This window comes from Cyanistes caeruleus, chromosome 4 (genome assembly GCF_971803275.1).
Source record: "Cyanistes caeruleus chromosome 4, bCyaCae1.hap1.1, whole genome shotgun sequence".
In the NCBI taxonomy this organism is placed as follows: Eukaryota; Metazoa; Chordata; class Aves; order Passeriformes; family Paridae; genus Cyanistes; species Cyanistes caeruleus.
The window spans coordinates 83,285,128-83,307,391 of record NC_141704.1 but is presented as its reverse complement, the minus strand read 5'-3'; the positions used below and the strand labels follow the sequence as shown (position 1 = coordinate 83,307,391).

The 22,264-nt window shown below is 40.2% G+C and overlaps 1 protein-coding gene across 43 annotated transcripts in view; it reads left to right on the top strand.

Annotated features, from left to right (window-relative positions):
* WNK1 (WNK lysine deficient protein kinase 1) overlaps positions 1 to 22,264 on the top strand; it is a 98,390-nt gene that overhangs the window by 5,521 nt on the left and 70,605 nt on the right. The window lies entirely within an intron of this gene.

Sequence of the window (22,264 nt, the reverse complement as noted above, 5' to 3'; positions counted from 1 at the left end):
GAGCTTGACTGTGAATTTGGTTACCTTCAGTTATAAATCATTGAGTAATAAATTGGTGCAGTTCTCTAGCAGATGTCTAACTATAAACCAAGTGTAGTGTACAAACACTTCAGCTTACAAATGGATTTTTCTTACATAGGAAATAGCAATGAAAAGTCAGCTGGGACCAAGCATAATGCCAGAACTGGATGTGAACCATGAGATTCTGTAGTGCACTCTGGTGAAAATGATAATGCAGCTGACACTTTGTCGCAGGAAACAGCGAGGCACTAAATAATATTTCCATCTGTCAGAATTTTTCTGAGTCTAACAATGTTAACTTGAAACTCACAGTGCAGGAAGTAGCTTGGATGTGATGTATAGCTTTGCTTTTAGTGACACTTCAGATTTAACGATGCCTTTCTTTATCTCGTAGTCTTAAAGCTACATTTAATGGTGATTTTTAGGTCAGCAGACAACAATGGAATGCAGTTTCTGTACTCTGGAGTATAGACTCAACTGCAGACTTACCATGATAAATATCAGCTTGCTGAAGTCAGTGTATAATTCTTAAAATTCTCCATTCTTTCTGGACTGGCAGAGCTGAGAATGTTTCAGAAGTTGCGCATTTGAGTCTGACAACCAAAAAAGGTCTTGTATCACATAACTGTGGCATCCTGTAGTCTTTTTTTTTTTTTCCTTTTTAAAAAGCTGCTTGCATATTGCTCACTAGGAGTCCTGACTGCAAAGATGCACAATCATGTAGCTACATTAAAGCAAAATGGAAAACCAGATCTAGACCTTTCTGCAGTGAGAGGAAGCTCAGGAGTGTGAACCTGGAATTCATCTGTCAAGCACTGTTGGAAAACAATTACATTCTGTTAGCTCTGGAGAAATAGTCAATATCCTGGAACAAATACACATTCTTTGAAAGCTCTGACTGTGGTTTAATTCTGGTTATTTAAAAATACATTTTCTGAAACTTGAACTGGAAGATCAAGGCCAAGTCTAATGCAGCATGCTGACTCCCATGCCTACCCTGTAGCTCCCATCAGTGTTTATAATGTTTTACTAGTTTGTGAGAATAGTTATGTGGCTGCAGCAGCAGTGTGTCTCCTGTTTGGGACTGCTGCTGGGCCAGCTGCGTCATTGTCACAAATGTAGATTAATCAAGGTATGTGACAATCTGTCAACATCGTGCTGTCCTTATTATATCTTCTGTTTTCAGCTCTACAAATTGCAAAATACTGAAAGTAAAAGCTATAAAGCTGTAAGTGTACAATGGGCTTATGGCACTTTCAGGATGCTGGATTTCCAAGTGTGCGTGTGCAGGGAACTTGAAATTTTGTGCAGTAAAGTCTAAATTTTTGCTGGCTTTCTATGTCATAGGGCAGAACAAATTACTGGTACTTACTCCCGTCAGATGTCTGATGTGAAAGCTTCTCCTTTAGCTAAAGATGAAAACCCAGCCATATTCTTGAGTGTTTGTGCTGTAATTGATACAATTGACAACTTGATAAATGACATGGGAAAGGAGCCAGACTAATTACCTGCAGAAGTATAAACAGTGGTCAGGCTCCCTCAGACTCCACAAAGGTGACCCTGAAAGAGAGAAGGGAGCTTTTGAAGTACATTCTGGAGCTGCAGCTGTTAGGAGACCTCTACTTAGGAAAATAATCTTACCTCAAAGGGATATCACTTTTGGAGATGGCTGTGGTTCAATTTGTAACCGGCTGCTTGTGAGGCAATAAATATAATCGGATAAGTACGTTCTGAAAATGCAGAATTTCTGATGGAAATAAACAGGCTCTTATTTGTCAGTTTTGTGTGGGTTCGAGAGGTGCAGAATTAAATCTCTTAAATGAGATTTGTTTTGGGCTGTTGTGGTTTAAAATACTTAGCTTCATAACAAAACTTTAGAGGGCTGAGGAAAAGTACCAGGTCTGTAGTCTTACTTTGTAAGGGAAAAAAAACCCCACCTGATAAAAGCTCCCTGGAGACATCCTGTATAGAGAGTCCTTTGAGAGCAGAGTAATAAATAAAACAAGCAGTAATAGATCTGTGGTAGTCTCCATGGATGCAGTGCACGGTACAGTGCCGTTTTCAATCCCTTTTGGTTAGCAACATCCCTCTGGGCCACATGTTCTTTTTGTTATTTTGTCTTTGTTGGCTTTGTTTCATGCAGCAGCTTGTTAAACATCCCAGCTCTGACTGACACCCAGGTTCTCTGTGCTGCATGTGACAAAGCTGGTGCCAAGCAGTGGCAGTCTTGATGCTTCCTGTCATGCATTTCCTGTAAAGATTATCAACCTTTTCTTGAGATTACTATTTGGTTCTTTCAAATTGTGGTTGAGTTGAAATAAAAGTTAAGTGTTTTCCTGTTTAGTTTGTCAGTCTACATAATGGATGTAACATTTAAGTTATAAGAAAGGTAATAAATATCGTGTAAATTTGCAGTGCTCCTACAGCTTGGCATAGGACTTTCTCTTGACTTAGCATGTGTTTGTGGGTTTGGTTGTTGGTGGTGTTAATTTTTAATAGCAGATGGTAGGAAGTTACTGGTTTTGACTCTTAAAACTTCAAGTAATGATACTGTGGTTTTAACTAGATCATGATGTGTGTACACCACACTTGGAGAAACGCTCTTCCAGTACACTTGGAACAGTTTGTATTCTAAACAGCAGGATTTGTCGTGTTGAAAATTGATTTCTTGGAGTAGTTGAAGGCTTTTATCTAACATGAACCATCTGCATATCTTTTAAAATCTGTTATTTAAATTCTTGTCCAAATGAACAAGACTCAGTTTTTATCCTGGCTTCATACGTATTTTTGTGGAAGCAGCTTACATTCCCTGGACTGTCTTGTAGGTCCTTTTGAGAATCATTGAACCTTAAACAGCTTTAGAATGCTTTTGGTCAAGATACTACAGATACCCTTGTTTCTACTCGATTTCCAGTTTCCTCAGTATATTTACAAATTGTCACACCAACACTTGTCAATGTATGGTTCTGGTTGCCCTCATTCCCTTTGTGAGAGCTGGGGGAAGCAGAGAGGTGATAAGGATTGAATTTGTGCCTCACTTGAGGTCATGTTTGAGAGGGGGAGCTGTGCATCCTGTGTTGTCTTGTAGGTACATCCTGCACAGCACCCCTTAACTCTGTGCCACAGATGATAAACTTGGTGTTAATGATGTTTTGTGCTACACTCTCCTCTTCACCCAAAAGGAGAGCCATGCACCAAGTGCATCACAGGTGATGGCAAGTACTCTTTTCTGAAAAGTCAGAATAAAGTAGTAGGTGGAATGCAGTGACCAAAACTCAGATTCTGTTTTTAGGCGTACTTCTGAACTTCATCCCGCCTGTCATTTTCACCTGGTGATGGCTGGTATATTGCACATAGGCAGATTATTCTGAAGTGCTTCAAGATTTGCTTGGGGAGTTCCAAGCAGCACTGCCTTACTTTGCCTGGCTCACGAATAATTTAACATGCTCACAGGTGATTCTTTTGCAAAGGAAATGGATATAAAAGCCTGATAAAAATTGGACTGGTAGTGTTATGTTGTTATATCATAGCCTTCCAGAAGCCATGTGAGTATTAATATGTATCTAAAGCAGTAAGCAGTTTTTACAAGGGTAGCTTATTCTAAGTCAGACAAGCTGCTCCATTTGAATTTGTCATTTTAGGTCTGAGAATCTTTGGGAATGCTGCCTATACACTTAGAAATCCTTTAGAAAGGATGTTGTATACTTGATGGCCTTGTAACTAAAACATCTGTGAGCTTTCAAAGTGATGTGTCAATGACACCAGAATAGATGTGTTTAAATGTAGGTGGTGCCATTTCTTTTTCATGATGTGTGTGCCCCAGAACATGGTTCTGAAGTCACCTGGTTCATCTGTTGGGAATCTGTGGGTGAGCAGCATTTCTCTGGAGTCTCTGTTCTCGGGACGGGATCACTGTGGTGCACTTCAAGTCTTCTAATTTTGTGGGTGGTTAGCAGGACTGCTCAGATGTTACCAGAGAGATTGGAGAAAAGAGGAAGCTTTGGGGACTGTGCTAGCATGCACATCACAAGTTGTGTTTGGAGCCATAGCCCAGAGTGGTTCCGATGCTGTTGCCTTTGTTAATGAAGCACTCACCCACAGAACCTTCCTGTAGGCTCTGTGTGGAGCTGCTCTGCTCCTGCCATAGGAGCTCAGCAGCCAGTGTGGGAAATAAGCTTTGTTCCAGCTCTGGTATGAGCTAGGAGTTATATTGTTTCCATGTAGCTGCTCTGGGTGACCCCTTTCAGTGCAGGTCCCAGCCATGTCTGCTTTCAGTGCATCACTTGAAGATAGTGGGTTCTGATAGCGCATTTGGGGCTGGGGCAGCAAGGTGGAGATGGAAAAACCCAACTACGCACTTGTGGGTTCAGTGCTTAGCAGAGTTTGAAAACAGTAGGAATACCAGGGTCTTTGTATGTAACTGGGGCAAATCTGAAACAGCTTGGCTGAGCTAAGTGGAAGATAGGACAAAGCTGATACCAACAGCCATGTGCATTTTGTCTGGTTTTGGCCAGTTAATGTGGTCTTGTGATAGTTTAAAACTACCCAGTTGATGGGGTTACCCAGCTTTCCTTGGATATTTTTCTCTCTTAGGCTAACCTGTGACTTGCTTCTCCTCTGCTCCTTGTTGGTAGCAAGGTTGTGACCCCAGCCTGAATGTATTTTGACTGCTTCTGTCCCTAATATTCTGATAGACTAATGACATGCAAACAGTAACTCACAAATATTCCTATTAAAAGCTTCAGCAATCCAGGCTGATAATATCTTAAGGATCTGCAAATCTATGTGAGCTTATGTAATATGCATCTGTTAATGGCAATTTCTGAACCATTAGCAGGTTTTGCTTAAATGTTACAAAATGTTAGCATGTCTGTTTTCAAATCTGCCTCTTTTAAATGAGACTTTTATTCTCACAAATGTTTTCCAACATATATAACTATTTTTGGTTTGTCTTGATCATTATTCAGCTGCTTATGGTATGCTTTCGTTTGGGAAATGTAGGTTATCTATGAAAATGTAAGATATAAAGTTAATGTGCTTTCTAATAGCTAATTTGAGCTCAGTCTACAAGTCCTCCTTAAATTAAAAATGTCATTATGAGGCTAAACTTGAGTTAGAGAGTTCTTGAAGCAGTTCATTTGGATAAATATCCTACTGTAAGAAATAGTGTCTGAGAAGTGATAATTTTTTTTTTCCTTTTTTTAAAATATTGTTCCCTCTGGATGTAGACAAGTAGAGATTGACAATATGTAGAATGGCCTTTGAGGGCAGGCTTTTTGATTGCATTTATCATGATTTGGGGCTTAGTCAGTTGTTTGGTTTGCCAGGAAGAGTATGCTGAAAAGGGAGAGAAAACAGAACTGTCTGATATAAAAATAAGACTTGAAGTTTAGTTTTAGAATTTTTTTTTTTCTTCCTGTGGCTTTCTCTACTTCCTTTATGTGCAGCTTGAGCTTCTTTCTGCAGACTCAAAAGCAGAAATGTATTTTAGGCTATTTGTGCCAGGAGGGTTGGTGGTGAATTACACTGGGTATTTGAATTTGAAATCTTTTGCCTCTTGAAGGCAACTGTGAGTCAGTTAGGTGATGGTATGATTTCTTTTGCTGATCTTTTTCTACAAGGCTGAACATATCTGAAAGGTTCAGTATTTACCCTCAGGAACCAAATCAAGAAAGTGAAGAGCCTCAAGGTTGCTGCTGAAGACTTGAGTGCAGAAGCACCCCAGAGTATTGTGTGTGTTCTATACCTGAAGATCTGTCACAAATTGTCTTTAACACTCAGGTTTCCTTCCAGCATTTCAGTGTGACTGAATGTGACTAATGGTATGATAACACTTCAGAGAGGAAGAATAGCCAGGTGCCTTGATTTTTACTTTAGGACTTTGGTTCAAAAAAAAAATGGTGTTCTTCCTGCCATCCAGTATGGAAACTTTTTTCTAAAAGTTGGGCGAGTCACAGAAAACCTAGCAGAATTAAAGCTTGATTTGTGTTGGAAAGCCTGAAAACTGGTTTTATTGTTGACTTTAGTGTTTTTTTCCCAACAAACTTTGAGAGTTAAAAAGCATTTACAAGACAAAGGTGAGGAACAATAAAAAACCTTGTTTCTTAGGGTGTACAAGACATTTCATTAGGACCAGGCTGGTTTAAAACTATCAATTGATTCTGAGTGTTCCTGTTGCTGTGAATGGCTAGTTGATGAAAGTATTATTTTAATACTTGTGCTGAAGTTTGTGGATTTCTTGCCTGCTTTTTGCCAAAATGCTTCCCTTTTATCATCTTAGATTAGTAATCTCATATTGAGTGAGCTCCTTCTGGGGATATGCATCTGTTTGTGTTTTCTTTACAGATTAAATATTTGTGTAACTTTCGCAAGCAGGTAAAATCATTTTATGGATGCATTCATGCTTTGAGCTGCATAAGCCCAGCAGCCTGTAAGGTTGAGCATTTTGTTCCTATTTGTTATGGGTTTTTTGGCATTTTGTAGTAGATTGTGAAATGTGCATATTTTGTCTTTGCAAAACTGTGTGACCATGATTTAAGTATTTGAAAGAAATGTTTTGGTGCTGGAGAGCCATCTATCCCAAACCAGCATCTGTGGCCTAGTTAGTGGGTAGATGACTAAGTGCTCCAGAAGGTTTTCTGGGTCAGTTTTCTAAAATTCGTAGCTGAATTGGTTTGAAGTGTGGAGTTGAACAAGAGTGAGAAAAACTTTATAGTCTTGTGCTCCAAATGCAGAGATTTTGTGAAAATTCCCAGTGTACCTAAGCTATAAATGGTTTCTGCCTGATAAACCTGTACTGTAACAATCCATTATTTGTTGGCCTCTGGGAGAAGGCACCCTTAAATTCTAACCCATGGGTGATAGGGTTATGGATTGGAAATGGGTGATAAACTGCAATACAGGAGAACTAACACTATTGCAAACAGTGATTCTGTCAAGTGGTGAAGCAGAGAAATGGTTCAGTTTTGTGAAGAAAGCTTAAGTAGCTTTAGATTAGGTTGGGCTAACCAAAGGAAGTGAGCCAGGATCAGCTGTGCTAAATCAGCCGGCTGTACTTCCAACATCAGCAAAATAATTCCCAAAATTCTTCTGCGGAGGGCTCTGGTATTTACTATTGCTGCAGATTGCTGGTTTGTGTTGTGAATTGTTCAGCTGAAGGTTTGCTTTGCTGCACTTCTGCAGTGGTTTGACCTCTGCCAGAAAACAGTTGTGGCTTCTAATGTGGCAGCTTATAAGATAATACCGAATTTCTGAAGTATGATGGTGATGTGCGATTGTGCTGTTGTAGCATGTCCAAAACCGTGTATTGCTCAACTTCTGGTCTTGATCACTTTTTGCAACAAACCACATGGTTTGGGTAAGTGTAAGGTTTGAAATAAAGAGCTGATAACTAGCAGGTAATGACGCAAGTGATAAGCCTTAACTGAGTCGGTGTGGATGACTGCAGCTAAAAAGCAGCAGGCTGTGAATGTAGCAATGTTTTAACTAGAATTTGTCATTTAAGGGGGGGATGAAATCTGAGGAAGTTGGCATTGGAATTTAGAATGGAAAGAATGAGTTGGTTGATGATGTGGAGAACTATTTTCCACTTTCCCTTTGACTTCTGTCCTTATCTTCTCCGGCAGTAATATTCAGGGAAATGGTATCTTTTGTTTCTCTTGTTCCTGTGTGGGAATAGTAATTGTTCTTGCTTCTTACCTGTTCAGGAAATATCCTCATTCCTCCCCCCTCCAACAAAACAGTGTATCAGTCATTGCCAATGTCATTTTTTGCTTTATTTTCTAACCTTGGCCTTCCTGAATCCTCCTGTGGTCCCAGTATAAGCCATCTGGCAAAACAAGGATTTTCTTTTCTCCCTCTGTCCCCTCTTGCACTCTGGAATGAAGCAGATTTTGTTATCTGTGTTCAGTTACCCTATGTAAAAGAAGAATGAGTGTGTTTAAAACCTGCTCCTAAGCTTTGACTCCTGGAACTGCCTCATCCAAACTTAGATTTTCCAGCTGGTAAGTCAATCTTATCCATGGAAAAGTGCTTACTGTTCTCTTGGGAATTTGCTTTATACTCTTGCCTTCTCCCTTCCCCCTTCTCAAGCCAAATTTCTTTCCAGGAAGGGAAAAAAATCCATGGACTAGATTGAGCTTCAGCTGAATAGGGTGTCTCATTTCAGATATACTTTCTGCAGCTACTCAAATGACCAAAACATAAGTGACAGCTGAGTTGTCAGTTTGTCATGGGTCAAGGGCAGTCCAGCTCAGCAGTTTCCCTTTCCTCTTCCCCGAGTTTGGTTTGGAAGCAGGAGTGATTTGCTGTTTTATATAGTCATCCTCTTGTCATAAAGACCAGATGGAAATACATCAGTTGTTTCATGTATAAATATTCAGTCCAACAGCTGTGAGTTTATCAGGAGTCACTGGGATCACAAGTTGGTGACCAAATTGTTTGTTTAGAGGGCCATGAGCATTAGCTCAAAATAAAGCTGTGCCATGAAAATGTTAGAAATAGTCCAAGACCCAATTACAGAAGAAAGAATGAAGGTGAACCATTTAAATACAAAATCCCTTTTTTTTTTAAGATGAAGTTACAATTTTTTTTCTAGAGTATTACAGAAATCTTCCTAGGCTGATGAAAATGTTTTGTCTGCCGATCCTGCATTCTACTGACACTGGTTCTAAAGTAACTAAAGGATTACTCTGAATTCTAAATCTCCTTTCCTTTGCTAGTTTTACTAGGTAAGAACATTTATCCAGAATATCACCCCAGGTCTTTTGGCCAGCTGATAATCCTCAGCCTGTGTTTCAATACGTATTTCTGGCAAAAAAGCTGAGGTACCTGTGTGATTCTGGCTAGCAATGAATTGAGTGTAATGAAAGTTGTAATAAATCTGCTTGACACAGATTATTAAGGGGGTTAACTTGATTTTGCAGGTTGCAGAGGGTTTTTTGTGCAAATAAGGCTATTTGTTCCAATAATATTGAGAGAGGGAGGGGTGGGGAAGGCTGCCAATGGCCATTGGCTGTTTGGTTACAAAATGTCATGCGCTGCATGGGCTGCTGAGCATAATGTGAAACAAAGTGCCATAAAAAAAATGTTGAGTGCTAAGTCCATGACTGAAAAAACACTTTAATGGGAGAATGGGCATGGTCATTAACTTAAAATAGTTTCTGTGCAGAGAACTATTGTAAAGCAAGATTGTAGTTCTTGACTAATGAAGACTGCAGTGCATAGGACTGAAACTGATTTAGGCAGGAAACAAGAATTTGCAGTAAGTAAAGACTATTAACAACCGTAAACAAACAGAGAAATTGACCACGATTTACTGAAACCACCTGTTTCTCCAACCTTGAGTGGAATAGTGCCCGTTGCTCTGAAAAGCCTTCTTGTTCAAAGGGGCAGCTAAGACATTTTTCATGTCTATGCTTTTCACAGAGCATAAGTGCAGTTGACCCCACTGCTAGCTCCTAGTCTCTGCAGGGCTTCAAGAAATAACCCCCTGAAACAACCCACCAAAAAAAATGAAAAGAAAACCCCAAAACATTGTCAGGTTGTGTTGGTGCATAGATCTCACAGTATGCTGTGTTTCAGGAACTGTTTCCAGCTTGAGTTCACTAAAGCAGTGTCTCTGCAGCAGCAGCCCTTGTGGCCACTCTAAAATAAATGATTGCAGCTCCACAGGTTTGGGGAGTTTGGTGGGAGTGAGGGAGGCTGAAGCTGTGCTGGAGTCTTACAGTGAGGATTTTGTGGCCTTTGAAGCACAAGCCTTCTTCAGTGGAAAAGTCTGCTTGTGTTTGCATCCATGCAGTTGGCCTAGATGCCAGGAATGGAGAATGTGTTTTCCTTTGACATATTGGTGGTGTTTGTGGACATAGATTCACTTTTAAAAAAGTGTGGACCTTTGCCTCAAAATCATGAGGGACTTCAGTTCTCCCTGTTGTGTGACTTTCTATTAAATAACTTGTGTGGGATAGTTCATATTCTGATAAATGTTGGTGTTTTTTCAGCTGTTTATTGGCATGTGATCTCTTGCTTTGGTGGCAGCAAGCTGGGAAGTCTTTCATCTGGAACCTCATGTGATTGGTCATTTTGTGGTTTTGTGTCAGGTTTACAGTGAGAATCTGGAGTGTGTACTCTCAAAAGCAGCAAGTCCAGCAGTTGGCCTGGCTGTGTTGTGTGGGTTTGAACAGTCTGTTGCACACACTGGGGTAGCAGCATATCTTGGGCCTTGAATGATGACTTGTGTCAAGCAGAGACCAAGGGTCATGGTGCTGTGCACTTTGGCACATCCTGGGACACATTCATCAAAGATAAGAGGGGTTGGTTGTATTATTGGGGAAACAGAGCTGAATTAATTTCCCTTTTTATCAGTTTAGTTTCACTTTATTATAGGCATCTGTGGCTGTTGTATTGTTTGATTATTAGTTCTTCCTGAATGCTGCTAGCAGAGGTTTGTATCCAGCCACATGCCCCACGTTAGCCCAGAGTATGCAATAGGACGGTGGCTGGTGATGGTATAACTTGGAGACTCCAAATAATCACACTTTGCTGTTTGTGGGGTTGGTTTGTTTGTTTTATCCTTTTCCTATTGAAATCCTTGTCAGGATTTTTGTTTCCTTCTGTGTTCCTAGCAATTCCTGCTGTAGCAGCTTTGGAAAAAGAAAAAGGTTGATTGGATGAGGAATCTTTGTTTAGCTGCTTTGTAACTCTGTTTCTAATTCAGTGTCTGACTAGCACTAATGTAAGTTAACTGTAGGGAACCAGCTAGGACTTCCATGACAGGTATTCCAGTTTCCCTGAAAAAAGGGATGCAGAATAAACTTAAGGACAGAAGGTGGCTTCCCAGTAGACTTGAGAGGCACTGCAGCCACTTTCCATAGTTATTGCTGATTGGGGAGAACATTAGGCTGCTGTTCCCTACAGGCTGTGGACTTCAAGTGTGGTTTGCTTTGATTGTGAGGGTTGAGGACATGTGTGTTGTCAAGTCCCCTACCTGTTTCCTCTTGTCTTCTCCTAAGGAGGATCACTTGTGGATCCAGTTTGGATGTTGCAGCTGTGGAGCTTTGGATAGAAAACACCTTTTGGAGTTACTGAAGGGTAGCTCGAAGCAGAGAGCTTCACATGCTGTGTTTGGAGTGTTGGGTTTCAGAAAAAGCAAACGGAGTGCATCAACAGCTTTCTGTTTTCACTCAGGAAAGGATCTGCAAGTGAAGCAATAGTTGCTGGTAGATCTTTTCAGTAACTGGATTGTAAAAGTGTTGGGGGGTATGCTCTCACACTGAGTAACTGGAAATCCAAGCATTGGATGCAGTGAGATGAAGCTGCCAAAGGGAAGTTGTGCTGGGGACTTGCTTGAGTGAGACCCCTTGCTTACTTTTGCAGCCCCTCTGTGTGTTGCTGTCCAAAATCCTGCTACAGCAATTTAATATTTGAATATTCAGTCTGAGCCTTGGTGATGATGCCTGAAATATTGGTTAGAATTATTTATAAGCTCCATATGACTGAATTTCTTTGTATTACCACCCCTCAGGTGGCATAATGTGTCAGTTGATGCTCACCTTACTTCTTCTGAAAGTATGAAAATTAGCATATTTATTTGTCTCATGTTCATACTGCAGTTTAGCTCTGTAATGGTTTGTAATTTTACAAGCGGTCTTTGGAAGAAGTGTCTTGGTAATGTTCTATATTTACATAGTGGTCATCTGCTTTTAAATTCTTTATTGCTACACATGGGACTAATACATTAGGCAGCAGCACTTCAGATGGAGTCCTGTCACAAGAGCCTGTTCCCAGTTGCCCAGCTGCTGTGTCCCTTAGCTACCTGGGCTGAAAATTTTCAAGCCAAGTGTCTGTCTTGCGTTTAATTGTTTTAAGAAGCTTCAGCCAAGCTGTTACAGGTGCTTTAGAGAAGAAAGCTTGCTTATTGTATCCACTGGCACCTTAACTTTTTACACTAGAGAGCTGGGAAACAGGGACCTAAAAGCAGTATTGAGACAGGTGTGATGTCTCTGTGCTGAGGAAGTATCTCTAAGCAGAGTTTTCAGATCAGAAAGCTATAAAAGTGATATTTTTACTTGGAAACTACTTTTTTTTAAGCTCTGAAGACTTGATCCATGTTCTAGCCTGTGAATAATGTGTGTCAGCATCTACATGATGCCATATGAAGCAGTTTGTTGTACTTACTCAAAGTGTGTTTGCTTTGTTTTACAAATGTGTAATTACCTTTTGTAGAGCATGTGCCAGTCAAACCCTCAGGATGGGAAATGCAGGGTACAAAGCCGTGCACTGTAATTCAGTTCACTTGTTTGTGTTGCTACTGTTGAAGCTAGGAAATTTTAATATCCTCAGAAATGGCTTGCTTCATCATGTTGTAAGTTTCTCTGGAGAAATAGGAATTGAAGTTTCCAAGCAGAAAGTCTTTTGTGGAACAGCAGCTTCTCTGTTTGTACAAGCAGCAGACTTTGCAGCTGTTAATCTCAGGAGTCAGATATGGAGCAGCAGCTTTGGTACCAATATGTTGTAATTTGTCTGAAGGAAGCATCTGTGAAAATACACTGCTCAAATGACTTTAGTGTAGTAAATTCAGATCTTTAAAGGTGAATTTTGAATTATTTTAAAAGCAAATGCCCTAGTCAAAATGTCTGCTTTCCCATGAGTTTTGAGGGGAAAAATGGTATAGAAAGAATGAAACATGTAACTTTGATTTTTACCAGATTTGGTGAAAGTCCTTTTTTTAATGTCCTTTTTTGTTTAATGTATTCTAAAATGTAGAAGTTTGTATATTTATAGTTTGTTCTTTTAAATGCCTTTTGGATTTTTCACATCAAACCGGACTCTTGATGTTCAGGGTTTAAGTAAAACAGCTACCAGCAAGCGGTGTTGTTACACAAATGGCTGAGTTAGAGAAATGTTTGTGGTGTGTAATTTTTTCCCCTTTTTTATGATAGAAGCCATGATTGTACTGAAGGAGGGGAAGATAAAAGTCCAAAGAAATGTATGTAAATGAAACAAAGAAATCTATTTACAATCTGAACATAGCTATAATCAGAGTAGTACTTGACGGCTTTTAGTCTTAGTGTTTAGTGTCTAAAACATTGGATGGGAATTCCTTTTTATTTAGCTCAGAGCCTGGTCTGTGCTGTGTCTAATGTTGTTTGCCTTTCCTGCGAAGTGAAAACTTGAAATCATGTTCTGGAAGGAAGGAGTGGCAGGAGCTCAGGATAGGAGAAGGCAGTTATCCCCTGGATTGCATGAGTAGTGTTATCTTCAGTTTTAAAAATGAAATTCTGTCTAGAACTCTGATAATTGTGGTATGAAGCTACAATCTCTTCAATGGTTTTAGGATTTCACTGTGTACTTACGATACCATCCCAATCCACCGCCTGTCTTGGAAAAGCATCCTGTTTCCACCAGCCTGATCACTGCCAGTAGATCTCTGGTGAAATCCTTATTTAGGCACAAGCATGCTGAAGTGGTTGAGATAAGAAGAGTTCATAGTGGCATAAATTTCAGTTTCCATCTCACATCCTCACATGTGTGACTAATTGTGAAATGGAGTCATTTGCACTGAGTCAGCAGTTCAGCGTGGTGGATGTGCTCAAGCTGTCTCAGTCTGGTCTGTACACAGAGCCAAACCAAATGCTTGTGGCAACCTCCAGAGAAGGTGCCTGAAGGATGGACCAGCTCTCTGAGAGAATGGGCTTTGAATAGGAAATGACAAGAAAGATCTGCACAATCGGTGTGTGTTGGAAGTGTAGGAGAGATTAAAATAGCATCAAAACCCTCTCAGGCTCTGCAGCCAGAGCGCTCAGGGCAAGAGCAGCCGAGGGGGGAACTGCACTTCTTTGTTTGCAGTGCAGTCTGGATTTTATTACTTGCACAGTGAAATCACAAGGGGAATGTCTGCTTCTGATGGACAGATATGTTGCAACTCATTCTGAAAATGCCTGTTCATAAATTTTTCAGCCTGCTAACAGCTTTGAAGATAGGACTGTAACTCTGAGACTGTGATTCATCTATGCAGCTCCTGCCCATTGGATGGTCTGTTGGTTTTGTTCCTCTTTCACAATTCTAGGCTGTTAAATATCGAAGCTGGTGCAGTTCATTTTGAGTTTTAACACTTGCTGCTCTCTACTGTATTTGCTGGCTACTGAAACCTCTTTCCAATAATTCTGAGGTGCTGCAACAGCAGCCAAGCTTACACTTGGCTCTCATTTTTAATAAACAATTAGAGAACAAGGATTAAAGTCCTTGTCTTCCTTCTGTTTCCTTTGAAATAATTCAGTTTCAGGGGTCCAAACTAAGAAACAAGAGATAAACAAAAAACCCCTGTGGTAATAGCAAGATAATTATGTTAGAAACGTTCTTAAGTTTTGAGGATTTTAAGACTTCTTAATGACACTTCCACCTCTCAATCCCCTACGAAAAGAGGCCTTAGATTGGGCTCTCCAGAGATTTTCACACAGCTGTCCCTCCAAAGTACTGAGATCTGTGTTTGGATCGTAGCCATTCTGTGGAAAAATGATTTTATGTTGTAGCGATTGGGTCTTCAGGAGGAAGCAATTACAAAGCTGCCTGATAGCCTTTGAAAGGAATGGGTGAGGTTTTCATCAATACCTCTAATAATAAGCATTCAAGCATTAGAATTTTATTTGGAAAGTTTGTTTTGGCACTAGGATTGTTCTTGAATTAATTGAAGAAAATACTGACTCTTTCTAGCAAGAGCAAGCCTGTGTACTTGGTAAAGTCCTATTTTAGTGGATTTCAGGCTAAAACCAGATCCAAGTGTTCATTATCTTTATGATACTGTCTTTAGCTTAATTAAAATGGTTTTTTACTGGGATGTTGTTTGGGGTTGTGTGGCAGGGCAAGGAGTTAAAATTAAACAGAAATACAGAATATGTCAAATCCTCTTCCCCACTCATCCCGACAGAAGTGCAGTTGTTTCCAGTGGAGCAAGGGATGCAGTACAGAGCAGTTTTAATGACAAGCTGCTTTCCTTTGAGTTCCAGCTTCCATAGCTTTTTGTGTGTGCTGAACACCTTAAGTGTGTTTCAGACAGAGCCATTTCACTGAAAAAGTTTTCAGATACCTTTCTGGGCTAAGGGAACTTGTTAAACATGATCACTAGTCAGTAGTTTTTGTATGTGATGCACAGAATATCACATATTTCACTGGATGGATACATTATTTGAATATTTTAAATGATTTTTTGGTGGTTTTTTTTTTCATAAAGTGCTTTAGTTTACAACTAAACTGAATTTTGAACTGCATGTAGAATTCTTCAGTGGGACAAAGTAGGAGGTAAATTGAAGACAAAGAAGCCTGTTTACAGGTTGTGATGACCCATTTAAGGCAGGCCCCTTGGACCATGACATGCACAGGCATTATAGTTTGTCTTCAAGAAATTCCTTCCAGTGTTTCTGTTCAAACAATTGAAATGAAGTGGCACCAGACCAAGGACAGACAGTATGTGACTAAAGCACAATGTAATGAGAAACAGACTTCTTGGATAAGCTGTAGCAGTTTGAATAGCTGATTCATAGATAACATGTTGGGTATCTGAGGCCTTCTAGGTCATGGTTGGTCTTCTGGCAGTGTGGGGTATTCCCAGTAGTATTCTTTGGAAAAAATGCTTGGATTAGTACAGGATAGCCTTGCCAGTGGGAATACTATGTATGTAGTTCACAAATTCCAAGGGAAAAAAAGCCTTAACTGTTCATCTTAAACTTCCTCTAGTGCTTTTTCCTAGCTGTGTTTTTTTGTCTCCCTTTGGAGATCATTCTCTTGGCACTTTCATCTCACCTGTTTGACAACACTGAATTTTAGTTGTCAATGGCTTTTCTTTCTGTTGGACTTAAGTCCAACACTTAAAGGGTTTGTGTGGATTTGTTGTTTTGGTCTTTTTTTCATTTCATCCTCTGTAAAAATAGTACTTCTGTGTCCAAGTTGTGCATGTTATTACTTTGATTTAAAATACAGCAAATCCATGGCTGTTTTTATGTATTGTATCCTGTGTTGCATTAGATAATAGGAGCTGAGTGGTCTCTTCACCTGCATTTCAATTACACCTTCTTTTCTCTTATATTTTAATGTGTTTTAAAATTGTTCAGGATTGAATTACAAAGCCAGTTAAGCTTCTGGATGCAGAGTATGCTTCATCATGCCTGTTTTCTTAGTTGTTCATTCTACCACTCGTCCACTGTTAAAAATTTGAGTGTTTTCTCTCTCCTGACTCAATTATACTCAAATTTTTTGCTCTTTGAAAGATAATATGCATATTTTAAAATTGATATATTAGTAAATGAAAATATTAGTGGTTCATAAGTATTTGTGACTTAGTGAGTAACTTTTTAGATGCAGATCATGGATGGTGTTAGCCAAGAAAGATGTGTGCAGTGTGCTGGTGGAGTGTCTTTGATGTATATGGTACTATTGTGAAAGTCTATAGTAAACATGCAAGTGATGCAAGAGACTGATTTCATAAGTCAACCTTTTGGGTAAGCATGGAAGAGTTATTAATGCTTCCCTTTATGAGAACCCTGAGGTGAAGATGGGCATTCTGTAGATCACAGGAAAGTTACACCAGTAATACTTAAAAAATTTTGAAAGTGCTCCTCTAATGTGTGTTAGGACTTTCATATTTGTGGAATGATAGTGCTGATGCTGGTATTTATGGAAAGTATTTCAGAGCCCTCATCTAGAGCACAAATTCTGGATACCCCATAAAACTCACTGTTTCTGGATCTCTTTAGTCTTTCCCTGCAGGAGATCCCTTTCTGTCTTGCAGGAACTTGCAGAACACCTGGCAATTATTTATGGTTTATTTTCATGGATCCCTGAAGGGTCTCTCAGTGAGATCTGTCTCTGAAGGAGAGGTGTCTGGCATGGAGTTCTCTAGTGATTATTGTAAGGATTTTCTCTTGGCTGCCAGTACTTGGCATACACTTCATTTGTCATCCTGACATAACTGGTGGTAATCCACAGTTTTGGAAGTTAATTGAAGTACTTTTTTTGGATGTGTTTGCAGGAAAAGGAGGGGAGCTGTGAGGAGTAACTCCTGTAGGGTGACCAGGCTGTGAACACAATGTGTATACCAGTGCTGGAGCCAATGTGTGCTGTAGGCTGGTGGGAATTCATTTTACTACTGGAGGAGTGTGGGGGACAGGGAAGGCTGGTTTGATACTTGTCTCTAGGATTTATGCTGGGATTTTTGTAAGGGAGGTGCTCAGAGGCACAAGAACATTTCTTGTTCTTCTGAACCCTTACTGTGCTCATTATTAGTGAATCCTTGCAGTCATCTTGAAATTCTGCATGTTTTCATGGCAGCATACTGATGCTGAAAGGTGGCTGTGGCTAACTTTTCCTGTTTGCTCTTAGCTTTGTGAAGAATATGAGGTGAGGAATTGTAATATAGGTTTGATTTGCTTAGTTGGTTTGCCTCTATCAGATTCAGTTAAGGGTTTACCCTAATGTTCTAGACGTGCAGCTACTCATAAAAGGACTCTGAGCCATACAGAAGTACATGAAACAAAAAGCTACAATTGCATTTCTAATGCATTGAATTAAGAAATCTGTGATGTCACCAGAATGGATTGTGGGGAAGGCTTTTTTTCCTGAAGTCTTGTCACCCCTGAGTGGAGAACTGGGTTTTCATAGTAAAATAAAACTGAGGTGATTGGATGTACCTTCCCTCTCACTGACAAGACCATCAGTTCAGCGCAAAATGAGAACTGACACGCACTTCAAAACTTTTAATGAGGCATCTGTGCCAAGTGACAAGATGGTCCAGCTGGTTAATAGCTCATCAAGAATTCAGTTCAGCCAACACTTCAATTCTCTAATAAGCTGTATGTAATAAACATAAGCCTTATTGAGAACTGCTCTCAGAAAGCAAACTTATCAATTTATCTTCCATAAATCTACAGATCAAATAACAGTTTAGAAGTGAAAATAAATAAATGAGATCTCTGTTCTTTTACAGATTTGTGTATAGCCCAGCATTTTGATTCCTGTCCCTTAATGTTCAGCCTCTCAGGATGGATAAATTGAATAAAACTTGCAGCAGTCTTTTTTTTTCCCCCCCCATGACTTCTACGTAAGGAAACACAAATGCTGCCTAGAGCAACCCTAGAATAGAAATGACTGAAGCCTAAACAGTTGCTTGCCATTCTTAGTGCAGATTCCTGAGGACCTGGAAGATTCCAGGGGAGGTCATGTCTAAGCTTTAGGTTCCATATATCTATCTGCTGTTTAAAATCCTTTGCTTGCTGGTTTTGTGGAGAGCAAAGGCAAATATGTGATTGATTTGGTAAAGTATGAGTATGGTGCTTAATGTGCTCTGGTTAGATGATGTGCAGCTCGGTCTTTGTTTTCTTTGGATGGGGAACTTGGTTCAGGTTTGGGTTCAGGTTTGGTTCATGCTTTGCCTGTGGATGTTGCTGCTGCTGGGAGAGACTGGGGAGAGGAGCAGTGCAGGTGTGTGTTAATGTGTATATTCACACTTTACACGGCTTGGGAAAGCAAGCATCCACTCCAGACTTCGTTTGTACAGATTATTAATGCCCCTTAACATTTTAGTGGTAACCTAACCATTTTGGCTGAATCTTGTGGAAGCTGTGTGCTTGCACCTCTCTGTCTCTGGTGAGCACTGACCATGAGCCTTCCATCTAATATTGCAAACAGTATCCAAGTGCAATATCCCAGCAGTGCCGTCACCTTCTGCATTGCTGAAAATAAAATTCCCACGCTGCTACTGTAACAAAAGATAAACTTTGGTATTGGGAAGGGTACTTTCAAAACTCTCATGACCTTATATAAAGAAGAAACATTCTCATGTACTGTTACAGTGTTTTTCTGCTGTTGTGTTCTTGATGGAGATTGTGTTTGCAGTGATACCAGAGCTTGGTGCAAGCAGGCAGAGCTCAGTTCTGATACCTTTGGTGTTACCGGGAGACTCTCACTGAGGATCTCTTCAAGCGTAGGTTAAAAGTCCATGACATTACTGCCACCAGGTGTCTTAGATGCTGCCACTGCTACTGTTGGCACGGGGGCTACTGCAAGTGTAAAAGCAGGAAAGTGAGCACATGAGAGGAATAGAATTCTTGGTGGTGTTCTGCCTCCTTGCCCTGTGGGGGTGAGTCACAGCTTCAGCAAAACGGAGACAATCACAGCATCAAATGGCGAGTGCTGCTGGAATCTTTTGGTCACATATGTGGGCTGTAGTTTGCAGATATTTCCTCTGCAGTGCTGAGACAAAGATGAATGTTTTATTTGCTCGAGCTTACTCAAGTACAAGTTCTTTCAGGATATGTATAATTGACTTACTCAGACTAAATGGTGACTGATGAAGACTTCTGTCCTCCTTTTGTTTGATCATTTAGAGTTTCATTTCCCTCCTTTCCTTCCTCCTACCATCAGTATCCGTCAGGTTATATATAATTTGTTTCTTATTTTCTAACATTTGAGCAGCATAAGTAAAGTTGTGTACATTTGCTGTATCATTTAACTGCAACAATTCTAAGAGAAAAGACGAGAAGCACTTGTATTTTTTGTTTTTAACAAATCAACTTCATCTTCCAGTGAATTTTCTGTTTAGTTACTATTGTAGTGCATTGAGATGCCAGAAATTAAAACACAGAAAAGAATTATCTGATTGATCACCCATTTGCCTTTGCCATAACCAGTGGTGAAAAATTTTGAAGGCAATTGCTTTTCACCAGGAGACTAACAAGTAATGGGAATTATCCCTCAGTGTTTCACTTGGGTTGCCTGATGGTGTACTTTCCTGAAACTCAGAGTGTTTTTAATACCTTGTGAAAGAGGAAACCTACAGCAAATATTTACCCTTAATCAGGAACCTTAAAGTGTGTAACTATTTCAAGCCTATTTTTTTTTATTGTGTTAGAGATGTATTTTATACTTCAGAGTTACCTTTTTTTAGGTTATTTGCATGCTTCATGAAGATTGTTCTTAGCTTATACAAAATTGATTCTTCTTGTGGTGACTTGCCAAGGAGCAGGGTGAAATCATTCTTTCAATAAGCACCAACGTGGTCTTGCATAGCATTTTGCTACCTTTCAGAAGCTTTGTATTCCATCTTGAAACTGGGATGAGCAGGAAAGTGACCGGAAGGTTCTGGGGCTCTCACTAAGAGAAGAGCACTGAGGTGCTGGAACATGTCAGATGAAGAGCAGCGAGGCTGGCAGTGGGTGCAGAGCACAAGCTTTACGAGGAGGGGCTGGGGGAGCTGGCGTTTTTTAGCCTGGGTCTGTACTTTTGGAACAGCAGCTGTTTAGATCTATTTAATCAGTTTTTTGTCTTCAGTGGTTTGTAGAAAGTAGAGTGGTGGAAGGATCTGTGCAGATCTTTGATCAATTTTGTTTGTCTGTTGCTGTACAGGGATGCATTTTGCACAACCTCATTCCTTTCCTTCTATCTCTCTACCTAGTGTTTAATGCTGGAAAGTATTAAGTGGTTTATGTGTTAACATAGAAAAGTAGATGCAGTGCTAGTGCACCGAGACTTCCATTTCTAGGCACCAACTGTGTCATGCTGGATGATTTTTAAGCTCAGTGGACTCTTTGTTGATATTTTGTTAATCTAGCTCAATGGTTACTGTGCTCTTTTTTCCTCTTAACTGCTAGATTTTTTCAGGATGAGAACACTGCAGCCCACAAAGCCTCAGTTCCATTAACAGTGCCGAATATCAGAGCACAGTCTTGCTAGCTTCTCCTCTGATGACCCCTCATTAACCTTGCTTAAAGGCTTGCAAAGCCTTTCTCATATGCTGCAGAAATGCACACAGAAGAACATTTGTCTGTTCTGTATGCTACTTCTTCCTCCAAATAATAGGCTGGGAGCCGCAGTGTCTTCACTCAGATTTTCAGACATTTGGATGCCTGATAAAATGCTGCTCAGTGTAACCTCAGCACAGATAGATAATTTACCTTGGTTGTGATTCAAACTATCTATAATTCAACAGCACTTTGAAGTCTCTCATGGCTGTACATTTACAGATCACATCACTTCAAGGCAGTTCATCGCTACTAATTTTTCTAGTGCATGTCTGGATGAGAATGACATTCTGCTGCTGTAGTCTAGTTAACCCTCCCCACAAAACAGCAAGCCACTCACTGTCCCTGCACTGCAGCTGTGTATCATTTCTGGATCTGGTGGGGCTTCATGCAGAAAGCTACTAAAACTTGTCTGTAGTAGTGTCCAGTCTTTGTTTCCTCTTTCCTGCTTATTGTCCTAATATTATGGAAGATGGAAGAGCTCTAAATTGTGTAGCAGCTCATCCACTGAGTTGTTTGTTCTTTGAGAAACCAAAACCCAAACAGTTTAAAGTTGAGTTAAACTATAAAGTTTAAGTATAAAGTTGAGTTTAAACTATATCGCCTATGAGTCTACAATTTCAAGATGGAGATCACAGGAATTTTTCTGTGTCTGGCTTGTTCTGTGTATGAAGGCTCCCCAGCACTTCTGCAATTCAACTGTACTTGATGTTAGGGAAGTGAAAATCACCTTGGAGGATGTACAGCAGAGTTGGCAGATGTAGTTCCATCCATGTAGAGTATTTCCCTCTGTGGCATTTGCTTGGTATCCTATAGTAGGTGACTGAGGGTGAGGTGCCCTGTGGCACCAGTACAAAACTGTGTCTGTTTGATGCTGTCTGAAGTGTCCCAGAGTTTAGCTCAGGCCTTTTGGTGTCAGTCAGTAACAACAGTGCCCCTTGCTTGGGCTTGTGGCGGCTGGAGCAGAGTGCGGTGCCTCGCTGAGGAGCTGCCCTGCTGCCTCACCAGGGCCTGCACGTGTGCCATGTCTTGTCCTGATGGGGACAGATGGAAAGGAAAACACATGAGAAATTGCTCAGTAGGCTCGGTGACTATGTGAGTCTCCCAGTTGAAATTTAAGATTAATTTAGGTGCCAGTATTTTCTTTCCTCATTAAGGATGCTGAGTAGATAGTAAGTCTTGGCTGAAACAAATCACCAGAGGAATATAGGCATTTTTTGCTGATGAGCTTTGTTTTTTGTGGCTTGGTACAATAGCTAATCTTAGCAGGGGAAGGGAGTTGTTTTGGTTTTGGGTCGGTTTGTTTTTCCTTTATATAAGGCATGTAGGTACAGGGGTAGAAAGAGGGTAGGAACAATGCTGTGTGTAATGCATGCTGCTGTACATTAAGGAAATTAGTGGCAGGGTAAACCCATACCTGGTTTATCATGACTGCCCAAGATCCCTGTTTCACATAA